This window comes from Astatotilapia calliptera, chromosome 3 (assembly GCF_964374335.1).
Source record: "Astatotilapia calliptera chromosome 3, fAstCal68.1, whole genome shotgun sequence".
Classification (NCBI taxonomy): Eukaryota; Metazoa; Chordata; class Actinopteri; order Cichliformes; family Cichlidae; genus Astatotilapia; species Astatotilapia calliptera.
The window spans coordinates 9,254,893-9,272,151 of NC_137424.1; positions in this window are offsets into that span (position 1 = coordinate 9,254,893).

The following is a 17,259-nucleotide window of genomic DNA, read 5'->3' on the forward strand; positions in this document are numbered from 1 at the left end:
TGTCTTTTAAAACAAGCCTTTGGTTTCTAAACAACTGAAAACCCACTTCAGCAAACAGGAAGTGATCAGAGCGTCCGTCCACTTCCTGTCAGGCCCTGCAAACATTTCATATTGAAGAAAAGTCGTTGATATCTCACATTTTTACTCCACCACATTCAACCATTTTGACATTTTACAGCATGAAACTCTTGTCACATGACTCCTGTTATGTTATAGAGTCATGTGACCACCAGGGAGGGATTTGTATGGATGAAACACATTCAAATCAATCTGATTCATCAATGGAAACATTTTTGGTGTAAATGCAGCAACACTGAAAACGCTGAAGATAAAAACACAACAGATGAAATATGAACAAATCGAGGCTTTGAATACACGTGTGTGTGTTTGAGACACAGAGATAAATGGATTGTGTGTCTGTCCTATTGCTGCGTGAGGGTTTTATTGTAGATTTTGTGCGTGTACACTTTTGACCACGAAGGTGTTGAAAGGGCGTAAAACAGTTGGAGGCACCAGAGTGAACACTAGTGCTGTCAGTAGATTAAAACATGACTAATTAATGACACAATCTTCTGTCATTAATCCTGATTAATCACAATTACTTGATCAATAGCTGCAGTTACATTTTTCCAACTTTATATTTAAGCCTGTAACAGACGTTTACACCATATAATGAAGTCAATGCAGAATAAACACAAAGAATGTTAAACGCTTCAATTCAAAGAGACTTTGAATAGTTTTCAGTCTTTAACTCAGCTTCTCTGCTGTAAATACAACTTTGTAACAAACATATATACTAAAAGCTAAGTGTGCACTAATATATAATAATATATAATCTATATTACTGCTGTTAATGAAAATGTTTAATCAGACTCATCACAGGGTTACTGTGGATTCATTTGGATTAATCACCATTAAACATCATTTTTAATGTAAACGAATCAAAGTTCATTTCATGAGCAAACAGACTCGAGAGAAAAGGGCAAATTTACACACTTAACATGTTTATTGAACATGTAAACATTGATTAACCTCCTGAATGAGCCGACCCCCCCAGGGACAGTCCTGCATGCTAATGTTGGGCTCTGCTCTGTACCTGCAGGATTCTGTCAGCCACAAACTCCTCAGCTGATCCTGAATCTGAGCCCATCTGTCAAACAATCATTTTCTTCACAGGTCTGTGGAGGTGGCACTGATCCTGCAGCAGTCTAACACTCTCTGTCACTCTTCTTCAAGTCTTTGACACGAGGAACCAAAACTATGTCATTAACAACACTAACAGGTCTGCAGTTTGTCCACTTGGCAGTTGTGTCATCAGTGCTTTGCATCGTTGTGATATTTTAAGCTGGAAGTGCTTCGGTGAAAAGAAAATTCCTTCTGTCACGATGTGCAGAATCCTTCATGTTGGTCGGCTGGTCCGTCTTGTTATTTTTTTTAATGCTCAAACTTTCCATCGAGAGGTCAGTGTGTGTTTGTCATCTTCCATATTGAGCTGATTGGTTCAGCTGCCATCACTAACAGATGTGCTGCACATCTGCACGTGTGCAAAGGTAACTCTACTCGGACAAACTGCCCGAAGTGCGTTGATAGAAACATTTCAGGGATTTTGAGTCGTTCTGCTCTCCAGATGTGTCGTGTTAAAGGTTTTTATCATGTTAATCATGATAACAGATGAACCCCTAACCCTAACCCTACATGTTAATTTTGACAGCACTGCTAAATCCTTTTTAATGTTCTTCTGTCAGATCATTGATTAGACTTGACTCCAAATACGAGACTCAGAAAACTCAAATGAAAACTCAAATCAAAGCAATGAGAAAAGGACTTCTTGTGTTAGAATGAAAACATATGGAAGTGGTCAGGTTTCAAACACTCGTTGAATCTACTGCACAGTTACATTCAGGGACCTTTGGCCTCCTGAGAGCATTAGTTGATGGTTCATCACAGTTTTCTCAAAGTTTCCTCTGAGCTTCTGCAACATCATCACTTACATCACTGATGAAAGAAAGTTCATAGAAAACAGAAAATATATCTTCAGAATCTGAGAGTCTAAAACTTGACAGACTTGATTCAGATGAAGTTATTTGAGCAGAAACTCCTGGATCTTTATCCTGTGTTGATCTAATCCTTCATGGTTCCTCCACAGAGTGGACCAGCAGAGCTCAGAGGTTCCCAGTGGTCAGTCTGCCCAGCAGCATCAAACACAGCTGGACTCCATATTTATGGTCTGTACATGTACAACAACTACTTTATTATTAATATTAATAATAATGCATTTATTTATAGGTCCCTTTCAGAACACCAAGGACTCTGTGGACTAAATGACCAAAAGAAAACAAACTTTGAAATCAGACGGTGCAAATGTGATCACAGGGAAACGTTTTAAACATCGAGGCTTTAAACAAAAACCAAAGTGAAACAGTTTGTAGTCGAGATCAGTGGGGATGAAGCTGAATAACTGTTTCTTCAATAACTTTGAGCTCTTAAAAAAGAAAAACTAGCTGAAAGTCTGGCTGCTCTTATGAAAAGTACAGAGAAATTATGGGTCGCTCAACACTTGTGCACAATATAAGAGTTTAAATAAATCTGAAGAATAACTCAAAGTCCTACAATCATACTGATAAAGTCATCTACAGCTAACTATCCAAGTGGATTTGTTTAAGACAGCTCCATCTGCTGGTGGCCCTCTGCAGGTGCATGAAAGGGGCGTGTTTATAGTGAAAGTAGTAGAGAAAGTAAACCCCACGGGAAGGAGGAGGACTCTCAGCACCTTCCAGCTCATATTCAGACATTTGACTTCTCACTGAAAGCAGCAAGTTTGAGTGTCTGTACCTTAGTTAGAAGAGATAACATGTCAGTAGTAATTAGAGTTGATTGAGCAATGCTGTCCTTGTAATGTAGTTTATGATTTTTATGGACAAGTCCAGTTTTTCTGTAGAGCCTCTCAAGTTGGTGACAGCAGCAGTGGAAGTTCACGTGTAAACCAGAGCAGCAAATCAGGTCCAAATGTGTTGTTCACAGTGAGTGGGATCATCATTGGCTGCTATGTTAACCTCCTGCAGCAGGATGTCTTTGGTCAGAGAATGGATAGATCACGAAGTCATTGTTGAGTTTAGGGAGACAGTAGACAGTTGGAGGAGGTTCAGCCAGTTGACACACAGTAGATAAAATAACTGAAGGCAGGAGCAGACACCTGTATGACTTTCCACCTCTCACATAGATTATTTCCCTGGGCAGCGCCACAGGGCTGGTAGATGTAAACAAAGCTGGAGGAGAGGATTGATTCATCTGAGAAAAGTCACAGAGTTGTGTCTTGATGCTCAATCATCCAGGTACGTAAATCCCAAAAAGCTTGATTCTGTTCATCTGGATGTTTTCAGTGGGAGAAACGTTTCATCATCATCAGGTGACTTCTTCAGTCTCAGCTGACTGCAGGTTTCAGTCTCATAAACAGGACATTTGTATGACTGAAACCAGCCCACTGAAGGAACAATGGGCTGGGAGGTCAGTTCATTGATCATTGGTACGCATATTGTCAGGACCATTGATCAATGGTTGTTGATCAATGGTCATGAGTCCAGTTCACAGAGAGCTGGGGAATGGCTGCAATCACAGCATGTAAGATGGTGACAGTTGTACCCTTAGGCCCCTCCTCCATTCAGAGATGGTCTTTCCTTTTCACATAAATGGCCTCCTTGACTCCGCCCTCAAACCAGCGTTCACATTTACTCAGGACCTTCTTGATGTGAAGTTCTTCTGCTTCGCTGGCTGCTGTGTCTGTGGGGATGGTGTTTGTTCTGTGTTGTAGTGTCCTGATGACGCCCAGTTTGTGCCCCAGTGGATGATGAGAGTCAAACCTTAAATACTGATCTGTATGTGTAAACAGAGTGAACCTTTAAGACCAGTTGTCTGTACGATCAACTCAGTCACCTGAAACATCTCCAAGTTTCTGGCTTTGATCATCAACCTGTTGGTAGTTCAGCTCTGAACACCAGTGAAATGTTTCTCCCACTGAAATCGCTGCATTCATATGAACAGCATCAACGTTTTGGGATCATGGAGTTGTGGACAAAGTCTCAGTTAATCAGATAAAGTCAAACCTATAATTGGTAAAGAGTTCGTGGATGATATGCCCCTTGATGGTAAAGAAGTGGATGTTGTGTGGACTAAAGTTCAGAGTGGTGGGTCATTCATAAATATTCTGTTCCAGCTGCTGGAGGACAACATCATCACTTTTGTGAAGAACGAGCTGAAGAAGATCCAGAAGGCTCTGAATCCAAATAAGCCCCAGTGCTTGGAGTTTCAGAGGGAGGATGATGAGCAGAGGAGAAACAGCAGAGAGGCATTTGTGAAGATCACAGTGGACTTCCTGAGGAGAATGAAGCAGGAGGAGCTGGCTGACCGTCTGCAGAGCAGTAAGAGGATTTATCTAAAGATTTAAGCTGCTGGATAAATGAGACACTTGTGACACCAGTGTGTTCAGTCATTTCTCAGTGGGTCAGAAATTGTCATCAGCATTTTGTAAAATATGATTGTTAAAGTTGTATTTTTATTATTATTATTCAGAACTTCCAGCTGCTGTTTGTCATCGTAACCTTAAGTCTAAGCTGAAGAAGAAGTTCCAGTGTGTGTTTGAGGGCATCGCTAAAGCAGGAAACCCAACCCTCCTGAATCAGATCTACACAGAGCTCTACATCACAGAGGGAGGGACTGCAGAGGTCAATGATGAACATGAGGTCAGACAGATTGAAACAGCATCCAGGAAACCAGACAGACCTGAAACAACAATCAGACATGAAGACATCTTTAAAGCCTCACCTGGAAGAGATGAACCAATCAGAACAGTGCTGACAAAGGGAGTGGCTGGCATTGGGAAAACAGTCTTAACACAGAAATACAGCCTGGACTGGGCTGAAGACAAAGCCAACCAGGACATCCAGTTCATATTTCCATTCACTTTCAGAGAGCTGAATGTGCTGAAAGAGGAAAAGTTCAGCTTGGTGGGACTTGTTCATCACTTCTTTACTGAAACCAAAGAAGCAGGAATCTGCAGCTTTGAAGACTTCCAGGTTGTGTTCATCTTTGATGGTCTGGATGAGTGTCGACTTCCTCTGGACTTCCACAAAACTACAATCCTAACTGACCCTAGAAAGTCCACCTCAGTGGATGTGCTGCTGATAAACCTCATCAGGGGGAAACTGCTTCCCTCTGCTCGCCTCTGGATAACCACACGACCTGCAGCAGCCAATCAGATCCCTCCTGACTGTGTTGGCATGGTGACAGAGGTCAGAGGGTTCACTGACCCACAGAAGGAGGAGTACTTCAGGAAGAGATTCAGAGATGAGGAGCAGGCCAGCAGGATCATCTCCCACATCAAGACATCACGAAGCCTCCACATCATGTGCCACATCCCAGTCTTCTGCTGGATCACTGCTACAGTTCTGGAGGATGTGCTGGAAACCAGAGAGGGAGGACAGCTGCCCAAGACCCTGACTGAGATGTACATCCACTTCCTGGTGGTTCAGGCCAAAGTGAAGAAGGTCAAGTATGATGGAGGAGCTGAGACAGATCCACACTGGAGTCCAGAGAGCAGGAAGATGATGGAGTCTCTGGGAAAACTGGCTTTTGATCAGCTGCAGAAAGGAAACCTGATCTTCTATGAATCAGACCTGACAGAGTGTGGCATCGATATCAGAGCAGCCTCAGTGTACTCAGGAGTGTTCACACAGATCTTTAAAGAGGAGAGAGGACTGTACCAGGACAAGGTGTTCTGCTTCATCCATCTGAGTGTTCAGGAGTTTCTGGCTGCTCTTCATGTCCATCTGACCTTCATCAACTCTGGACTCAATCTGCTGGAACAACAACAAACAACCTCCCAGAAGTCTGAAACAGGAGATTCTGCAAAGAAACCCTTCTACCAGAGTGCTGTGAACAAGGCCTTACAGAGTCCAAATGGACACCTGGACTTGTTCCTCCGCTTCCTCCTGGGTCTTTCACTGCAGACCAATCAGACTCTCTTACGAGCCCTGATGACACAGACAGGAAGTAACTCACTGACCAATCAGGAAACAGTCCAGTACATCAAGTGGAAGCTCAGTGAGAATCTGTCTGCAGAGAAAAGCATCAATCTGATCCACTGTCTGAATGAACTGAATGATCGTTCTCTAGTGGAGGAGATCCAACAATACAGGACTTCAGGAAGTCTCTCCACAGGTAAACTGTCTCCTGCTCAGTGCTCAGCTCTGACCTTCATCTTACTGTCATCAGAAGAAGATCTGGATGTGTTTGACCTGCAGAAATACTCTGCTTCAGAGGAGGCTCTTCTGAGGCTGCTGCCAGTGGTCAAAGCCTCCAACAAAGCTCTGTGAGTAAACATGTTGTCATCGCTTCATTGTTAAAATCATGGGAAATAAATCAGAAATGCTGAGTTCAAAGAGCACTGTAACATTTTTTTAAAATAGTAAATTAAATGATCATCAGTCACTCGGTAAATATATGGTAGTTTTAATGTTTCACTCCAGCATTTCTAAAACACACTTTGTTCTGTAACTCTTATCAAAGGACAATCCAGACCCAGCCTATAAGAACATGAGCTCTGATGCTTCAGCCCCTCTGACAGGTTTATTATCCTCAGCTTGTTCACTTGTCTCCAACTCCAGGAGTTTGGTTGTTTTATTCTAAAGCACAAACTTCACCTGCCAGACTTCACCTACATCTTTTTCTGATGTTCATAATTTAAGTTCAAGTTTGTATCTCACTTTCAGTGCACACCCTCCCTTTTTAAATATAAATCTCTGCTGTGCTGTCATGTTTTCATCCTGTATGGAGGGAGAAACTCGGTCTTCATTACTGAAATTGCCTCTAAGGTCGTGTTTCTTGTCAGTAACCATATGTAACTGTAAGGCTTCCATAACCAGTGTTATCACAGAATTACAGTGGGTTCACTCTGGGTCCTCTACAGTTTCTTCCCACTGTCCACAGACATGCAGTTAGGTTACCTGGTGATCTAAACTTCATGCAGGTGTGAGTGAGAGTGGTTGTCTGTCCCTCTGTGGGCTTAGTGGAAGAGACTGGATGGATCTCTGCTTTGTCTTTGATATATGCTGACAGCAAACATTCTCCATGAAGTCTGCATTTCAGCTCATCTCCTTTATACACACCTTTAACAGGAAGAGTTTTATACAGCTAGTGTTTAAAATCCAGTGTTATTCACAATACACAGGTAATGAGCATGATTATTGAATTACTAAAATTTTCTAAAATAATTGTTTTAGTTAATATTGTATGACAGTGTACACAGAATTATTAGCTCAGTAGGCAGAGTGGTCGCCCCATGATCATAAGGTCAGGGGTCGAATCCACCGAATAGTTACCTTGTGGTACCCCTGAGCAAGGTACCATCAAGGTACCAATCATGTGCACTGGACTGGTAGCACTCATAGTCTCATAGGTTTAAATAAATTTAAAAAAAAAAGGGTTCAACATATAAACAAATTTAATTTGATCACATATATTGTTTGTTTTTTTTTGTTTTTGTTTTTTTTCCTTTCTCTCTCAGACTGAGCAGCTGTAACGTCTCAGAGAAAGGCTGTGAAAATTTGTTGTCAGTGGTCAGCTCCCAGTCCTGTAGTCTGAGAGAGCTGGACCTGAGTACCAACAGCCTGAAGGCTTCAGCAGTAAAGCTTCTGTCTGCTGCAGTGGAGAGTCCACATGCCAAACTGAATGTTCTGAGGTCAGATCAATTTGTATTATGTTTAGTTCTGTTTGTTTATGTGTTTGATGTTTGTTTTTGTTTATGTCTTTATCCAGTTATCCTTGTCTCATAGCATTTTTATTCATTTCAAAGTTAAACAGAAGTTTTACTAACCTGCTCAGCACAAGACAATAAGCTATTGCACCCTGATTACACTTTAACAACAATCTTTATTCATGTTTTTATCTTCAGACTTAACATCTGTGAACTCTCAGAGGAAAACTGTGAAGCGCTGTCCTCAGTTCTCAGCTCACAGTCCTCTAGTCTGACAGAGCTGGACCTGAGTATCAGAAAGCTGCAGGATTCAGGAGTGAAGCTTCTGTCTGCTGGACTACAACGTTTAAACTGTAAACTGAATACTCTGAGGTCAGATCAGAAAACATTTAGTTTTTAGAATTATTAATTAAAGTTCATACATATGATGTATCTTAGTATGTTTATGTTTCCTTTAAAAATAGAAAGTCAACATTTAATGTTGTGAAATGTATTAACAAACTCTACATGAGTATTTGTTGTATAGACTGTCTTTTATTTTTCAGACTGAGTGGCTGTAACCTGTCAGAGAGAAGCTGTGAAGCTCTGTCCTCAGTCCTCAGCTCCCAGTCCTCCAGTCTGAGAGAGCTGGACCTGAGTAACTCTGACCTGCAGGATTCAGGAGTGAAGCTTCTGTCCGCTGGACTAAAGAGTTCACAGTGTGCAGTGGAAACTCTCAGGTCAGGATTCAAACTTTTCCACAGATGATCATTTGAAATGTGATTTATATTATTGTATAAACAGGTAACTTTTACAGCTGTCAAGTGAACTTTTATTCACATTTGAGTGGATAATTGGACTCTGAATTACTAAAAGTTGTTATAGTCATGTCTTTGTTTATTTAAAAAAATACTTCATGCACTGCCTAATTTAAAGATTTAGGCTCCTTTGGGCCCATAATATATATATTTGATTTCTTTGTGAATGAAATTAGGAGGATATTGGCGACTGCTCATTGGCTCGCTGTTTGTTTTTTATTCACAGTACTTAATTTTAAAAGCTGATTTCTCAAAATGAGATGTTTATCTTTTCTTCTACAACACGTGGAGCCACCAAATCTTCTTGCTTGATTTATTCATTACAGTTTGATTTAAAGAATATTAGACTCGTAACATAATAAATATATTTATTTCACTTCTTCTTGAGAGAAAGAGAGGGATGACTGTGTGAGCTCCAGTGGTTCATCCCAGCAGAGAGAGCGGCACACTGGGCTGCAAATGATCACAGTAGTAATGGCCATAGTTTGATAAAACAGGCAGTCTTACCCTGTAGATAATACAGGGTTCTGGTGCCGATGTGGGGGAGGGGAGTCGCCCGGTACTAACTACATACTACTAACTACCTCATCCAGATGTCTTCCCTACTAAACCTGATAAGAAGTAACTGCAGTAGCCTTATAGGTCAAATCAGTTTCACCTGTTAAAGTTAGCTCCACTATTAATTAGGGGTGGGGGAAAAAATCGATACTGTGTAGTATCGTGATATTTTGTTTGCTAATAATGTATCGATACAGGGACAGCAGAAATCGATATTTTGTTACAAACAATTTTTTCTCTGAAGTCAACATGCTCTGGAGTCAGAGCATGTTGACTTCAGAGCATGTTGATCCTTTTTCTGAGCAACAATCCTGACATTCCTTCACTGTCCAAATGTGTTTAACTTTTTTTTTGGCAGCAATAAACATGACAGTTTACTTATTTTAATTTAAGACATGTTTAATTTTAATTAAGTTTGAAACTTTTTTATTTAATGTAAAATTATATATTTTTTTAAATTTACTTTCAAATTCTTCAGTTGCTGAATGGGCTGCATAGTTTTCATAAATTGCATAGTTCAGAATAGCTATAACTTAACAAAAAACAAATATATACCCATTTCATTTATTTATTTTTACCAGTGACACCAATATAACATCTCCACATTCACAAATATACATTTCTGACATTCAAAAACAAAAACAAATCAGCGACCAATATAGCCACCTTTCTTTGCAAGGACACTCAAAAGCCTGCCATCCATGGATTCTGTCAGTGTTTTGATCTGTTCACCATCAACATTGCGTGCAGCAGCAACCACAGCCTCCCAGACACTGTTCAGAGACGTGTACTGTTTTCCCTCCTTGTAAATCTCACATTTGATGATGGACCACAGGTTCTCAATGGGGTTCAGATCAGGTGAACAAGGAGGCCATGTCATTAGTTTTTCTTCTTTTATACCCTTTCTTGCCAGCCACGCTGTGGAGTACTTGGACGCGTGTGATGGAGCATTGTCCTGCATGAAAATCATGTTTTTCTTGAAGGATGCAGACTTCTTCCTGTACCACTGCTTGAAGAAGGTGTCTTCCAGAAACTGGCAGTAGGACTGGGAGTTGAGCTTGACTCCATCCTCAACCCGAAAAGGCCCCACAAGCTCATCTTTGATGATACCAGCCCAAACCAGTACTCCACCTCCACCTTGCTGGCGTCTGAGTGGGACTGGAGCTCTCTGCCCTTTACCAATCCAGCCACGGGCCCATCCATCTGGCCCATCAAGACTCACTCTCATTTCATCAGTCCATAAAACCTTAGAAAAACCAGTCTTGAGATATTTCTTGGCCCAGTCTTGACGTTTCAGCTTGTGTGTCTTGTTCAGTGGTGGTGGTCTTTCAGCCTTTCTTACCTTGGCCATGTCTCTGAGTATTGCACACCTTGTGCTCTTGGGCACTCCAGTGATGTTGCAGCTCCAAAATATGGCCAAACTGGTGGCAAGTGGCATCTTGGCAGCTGCACGCTTGACTTTTCTCAGTTCATGGGCAGTTATTTTGTGCCTTGGTTTTTCCACACGCTTCTTGCGACCCTGTTGACTATTTTGAATGAAACGCTTGATTGTTCGATGATCACGCTTCAGAAGCTTTGCAATTTTGAGACTGCTGCATCCCTCTGCAAGATATCTCATTATTTTTGACTTTTCTGAGCCTGTCAAGTCCTTCTTTTAATCCATTTTGCCAAAGGAAAGGACGTTACCTAATAATTATGCACACCTGATATAGGGTGTTGATGTCATTAGACCACACCCCTTCTCATTACAGAGATGCACATCACCTAATATGCTTAATTGGTAGTAGGCTTTCGAGCCTATACAGCTTGGAGTAAGACAACATGCATGAAGAGGATGATGTGGACAAAATACTCATTTGCCTAATAATTCTGCACTCCCTGTATTCATTCACTCTCACATTCACACACTGATGGAGGTAAGCTACAGTTGTAGTGGTAGGTTAGGTTTTGCCCAAGGACAAAATGACCAAGACAGAGAGAGCTGGCTCATCAGACAGACAAGCTCATCTTGTAACCTACTGGTTCGCTGGTCAGCACACCAGCTGACTAGCGAACCGGCTAACTAGCACACCAGCTAACTAGCACACCGGCTAAATAGCAAATCAGCTAACTAGCAGACCAGCTAACGGCAGCCACAAGCTGAAGGACGATTAAATGTAGTGGAGATATCAGAGATGACACTGGTGTGTCCGATTCACTCTTTAGCACTCTGGTCACTCCGGTGTGTCAGCCAGAACACCACTGAAGGCCAAATGATCCCAGCATGTGGAATAAAGAGCTTAAGGTTTGGTTTGAGACACTTTATTCTTTCACTGATTGATTCTTGCGGCTGTGATCATGTGTGTGGTTTCTTACAAAAAGGAAGTACACAATACAAATACATGACAAATAAGATGAATAAATAAGTTACATATCCAGTTATATGTACGTACATCAGTATAGCTAATATAGCCATATATAAGGACAAAGATCACAGTACTATAATGCAGTAATGTTAAACACAAAGGTGTATATCTACATAAATCTGTCCTATCAGTGATCAGGGTACTGTAGTATACTTCCACTACATAAACTATAGAAACTAAACGACATTAGTGTGACTTTAAGTTACCATCAGTACAGACGAACTGATGGTAGTTGTACAAAATAAAGGCATTGCAATTATTGTGAAGGGCTTCCGGTTAAACTAAGATCAGCTGATTACCTCATAACAAATTGTTTGCTATAGAACGCAGCTCCCACTCTTCATTAATATCATGTACTGTAACTCCCAAGTAACCATGGTTACCCAGCCACGCCCAGTAGTCTCCAGAGAGACCAACAGCTGGTGCACGTTGTAACGCCGTGGCTTTCATAGTCTCTCCTTTTTCTACAGCTCATGTGTTCTTCTTGTGATGGTGCGTCTTGAGGGAGGCTCATACATGCCGTCATTTGTTGATCCTAAGAACGTTCCTCAGACCGACTTCTTCAACAACACTAATCGGCCTGCAGTTTGTAGCTACTCACTTCACTGTGGTGTTTGTTAGCTTGTCTTTCTTTGGTTTTATCCTGACTCCTCCCACAAGCTGATCCTACGTAGTCTGCCCAAGCCTCCCACCTCTGTTTGTTTGGGTGGTTTGTTTGCTGCCATCAACAGCGTGTAATGCATTTAAGTGATACTTCAGACATGAAGTACTGCGACAATAAAAAACTCAACTTTGCTTAAAAATAACTTTAGTTGTATCAACACTGCCCTCTGGAATAATTAGACTTTGGTGACAAACTGATGTGATCTCCATGTTTCCTTTGTTGGACTGTGGGCGAGTGTCAGAACTGAATGTACTGAGTAACATGTGGAGTTTAAATATGTGTCAGTTCCAGTTTTAGAGCTCTAAAGTGCAGCTATCATGTTAGGAATATGTTAGGAATAGACAGGAACACTGAGCACACTGAGGTCAAATCTTTATTTATCCAGTTCATCTGTAGGCTGAGCTCAGTCCATCCATTTAGTGAAATGATGTTTAAAGGTCTCCTTGTTCTGTGAGCGTGCACAGATCCTGAAGCAGAAAGCCTGGGTTAACAGAGAAATGATCATCACTGTGATGATGCTCATCATCTCTGACTGGGATTTGAGGTTTTGTCAAAGCAGCAAAGAAAGCCTGGCTATGTTGGACTGGGTGTGGAAGCAGCTCCCAGTTTGAGTTCAGGAGACAGACACCCTCTCTACTTTGACGATCAGCTTCAAACTTTCCTTTTTGATAAAACTTATAGTTCGAGCTGGATCAGGTGACCCTGAACCATCACTTAGTTATGCTGCTATAGAGATGGATAACAGATGGATTGTTGTTTTGTGTGTCTGCAGTCTGTCAGGCTGTCTGATCACAGAGGAAGGCTGTACTTCTCTGGCCTCAGCTCTGACCTCCAACCCCTCCCATCTGAGAGAGCTGGACCTGAGCTACAATCATCCAGGTGACTCAGGAATGAAGCTTCTGTCGGCTGGACTGAAGGATCCAGGCTGGAGACTGGACACTCTCAGGTATGGAGAGAATGTCTGATATAGGAGGAAGAGCTGGAATCATTTCCTGTGTCTTTCACTCACTTCCTGTTTGTTTCCTGCAGATGACACATGAACAATCACACATGCAGGAATATTTTCAGGGACAGACACACTAGTCTAGCTGGATAGTACATGGATATTTATGTAGGGGGTCTTCAAGGAGTCTGTTTGCAGGAACATTAATGATAACTGATAAGTCATGTTGAGAGTTTCATTAAAAGTAGACTTACAGTTAGGTAATATTTGGACAGAGACAACATTTTGTAACTTTAGATACAAGTATCAGCCATGTGTGTGTTTCCCATGCTGTATGTCCACAGTCACAGTGACAGTCAGTGACACTGACAGAAGGATGAAACAAGGCTGTGAATCATTTCAGTCTGTGTGTGTGACAAAGAGGCAGACAGGAGCAGCTAACATTTGGAAATGGAAGCTTACTGGAAACACTACATTCACGGCTGAATTCACAATAGATTTGTTCTCAAGTGCACATTTAGCAGCTAATGCTAATACTGTTTTCCCTTTGCTTTCTACAGCAGCTATTGCTAAGTAGGCCACTTTGCTCCGCTAAGGATTTGTGTGACCATGATGGAGACTCTGATAAGCTAATGCTGCTAAGCTAATGCTGTTTATGGGCCCTGTTAGAATCAATATTTCATTCTCATTCTGTTGTTTGAGAACAATATTAACGGTTTCACATCATTATAACACAAGAGAAAAGGGTATTGGCATTAGCTACTAGTGCTTATTCACCTCAAATTACCTTTAGCTGCTAATGGCAGCCTACTTAGCATTAACTCCTCACTAATATAATGCTAATTTACATCAAATTAGCATTAACTGCTTATATTGTTATAAGGAAAGAGAAAACGGTATTAGCATTTGCTGCTAATAATTATTCACCCCTAATTAGAATAAGCCGCTAAAAGCAGCCAACTTAGCATTAATTCCTCACTTTGTTGTTACCCAACGGAAAAGAGTATTAGTATTAGCTACTATCATTTTTAATAAGTAAGAGAAAACAGTATTAGCAGTAGCGCATAATGCTAATTCACGTCAACGTAGTATTAGTTAATAATGGCAGCCTACTTAGCATTAACTGCTCACTAATATAATGCTAATTCGCATCAAATTAGCATTAGCTGCTCAAGTTGTTATAAGGAAAAAGAGAAAACGGTATTAGTATTAGCTGCTAATAATTATTCACCCCTAATTAGAGTTAGCCCCTAATGGCAGTCTACTTAGCATTAACTCCTGACATTGTTATAATGCAGGGGAAAAGAGTTACCATTATCGGATAATGCTAATTCTCATCAAATTAGCATTAGTTAATAACGGTAGACTTCATATCATTAGCTGCTGTCATTCTTACAAAGCAAACAGTATGAGCATTAGCTGTTAATCCTTTTTCATCTAAAATTAGAATTAGCCACTAATGGCGTATTGTTAAAAAGTAAGAAAAAACATTGTTAGCATAAGCGGATAATGCTAATTCATCTCAAATTAGTATTAGCTAATAATGGCACCTGCTTAGCATTAGCTGGTCACATTGTTATAAGGCAAGAAAATATGGTATTAGCATTAGCTGCCAATTTCTATTTACCTAAAATTAGCATTAGCCACTAATGGTAGCCTATAGCAAAAACTTCTTAATGCTAAATGAAGTTAATTAATGCTAAGTAGGTTTAACTGAAATTAAAGTAGTGTTAGCATTAGCTGCTGATATTGTTAAAAGGTAAGATAAAACATTGCTAGCAGCAGCGGATAATGCTAACACACATAATAATTAGCATTACCTAATAATGGCAGCCTTCTTAGCATTAGCTGCTCATATTGTTATAATGCAAGGGAAAAGAGTTGGCAAAAACAGTGTTAGCATTAGTGGATAATGCTAATTCACCTAAATTAGCATTAGCTAATAATGGCTACGTACTTAGCATTACCTACTAATATTGATATAAAGCAAGAAAATATGGTATTAGCATTAGCTTCTAATGCTTTCTCATCTAAAATTAGAATTAGCCACTAATGGCATCCTATTTAGCATTAACTCTTCACATCGCAAGGGGAAAAATTTGAATTCAATAAAAAAAAAGTGTTCACATTAGCTACTTGTATTGTTAAAAAGTAAGAAAAAACATTGTTAGCATAAGGGGATAATGCTAATTCACCTCAAATTAGTATTAGCTAATAACGGCAACCTACATAGCATTAGCTGGTCACATTGTTATAAAGCAAGAAAATATGGTATTAGCATTATCTGCCAATTCCTATTCACCTAAAATTAGCATTACCTGCTAATGGCAGTCTACTTAGCATTAACTCCTCACTAATGTGATGCTAATTCACATTAAATTAGCTTTAGCATTAGCTGCTCACATTGTTAAAGATAAGATAAGATAACCTTTATTAGTCCCACACGTGGGAAATTTGTTTTGTCACAGCAGGAAGTGGACAGTGCAAAAGTTATGACGCAAAAATTAGAATACAATAAGAATAAATACAGTACACAGCTGTACAGAATAGAATAAAATAATATACTATATACAGTAGAATAAAATAGAATAAAAATATACAATAAGATAAAAATAGAATACGAATGCTATATACAACTGAGTAAAAATACAACGATGCCAGAAAGGATTATTGCACTTAGTGTTATTGCACATGTGTGGATGTGTGTGTTTGTTCAGTTAAAGTCTTTGTTGTGGAGTCTGACAGCAGTGGGGAGGAAAGACCTGCGAAATCTCTCCGTCCCACACCGTGGGTGCCGCAGTCTCCCACTGAAGGAGCTGCTCAGTGCTGTCACAATCTGCTGCATGGGGTGGGAGACGTTGTCCAACAGGGATGACAGCTTAGCCGCCATTCTCCTGTCACTCACCACCTCCACTGAGTCCAGAGGGCATCCTAGAACAGAGCTGGCCCTTCGGATCACCCTGTTCAGTCTCTTCCTGTCCCCAGCAGAGATGCTGCCGCCCCAGCAGACCACACCATAAAAGATAGCAGAAGCCACCACAGAGTCATAGAAGGTCTTCAGGAGTGGGCCCTCCACCCCAAACGACCTGAGTCTCCGCAGCAGGTACAACCTGCTCTGCCCTTTCCTGTAGAGGGCGTCTGAGTTAGGGAGGGAAGAGAATACGATATTAGCATTAGCTGGTAATATTTATTCACCCCTAATTAGAATTAGCCACTAATGGCAGCATACTTAGCGTTAACTCCTCACATCGTTGTAATGCAAATGAGGCTAACTTGCATTAAATTAGACTGCTGTTATTAGCTAATGCTATTTAGCAGTAGCTGCTCACATTGTTATAAAGCAAAGGAAAACGATATGAGCATTAGGTTCTAATGCGTATTTGCCTTAAATTAGACGTAGGTGCTAATGGCAGCCTACTTAGCATTAGCAGCTCAGATGTTATAATGCTAGGAAAAAGAGTGTTAGCATTAGCCGTTCACATTGTTATAAAGTTAAGGGAAATAGTGTTAGCATTAGCTACTCACATTTTTAAAAAAGTAAGTGTTAGCATTAGTGCATAATGCTAATTCATGTCAAATTAGCATTAGTTAATAACGGCAGCCTATTTAGCATTAGCAGATAATGTTGACCTTGGCCCACTGGAAAAGTTAAGAACTAAAGATTTAGGAGTGTTTCTCGATAGCTCTTTCTCGTTTGAGAAACAAATGAATTCTGTTATTAAAACCAGCTGTAAGGTTTATATTGTTGATTGATGCTTAGAAATATTTACTCATATATGCTTAGAGTTGTATAATCGATTGCATGATGATAGAGGTTTGATCCTTAGTAGTCTGTAAAGACTCTGTGTGCCTTCCACAGTGCTCTGGCATGCACACACCACTTGGGGCCATGAGAGAGGTCGTACCCTCTCTTACTGATTTATGGTGTAGGACAGGGGTCTCAAACTCAATTTAGCTGGGGGCCGCTGCAGGCAGAGTCTGGGTGAGGCTGGGCCGCATTAGGTTTTCCACAGGAAAGGCATGGTTAAAAAATTCCAATCTTCTCAAATCTCTTTATTTTTATTTTTTAACACAAAATATGAAAAATGAATAAACAAATTAAGAATTAATAAGAAAAAAAATCAATCTGTAAAACATAAATAAAA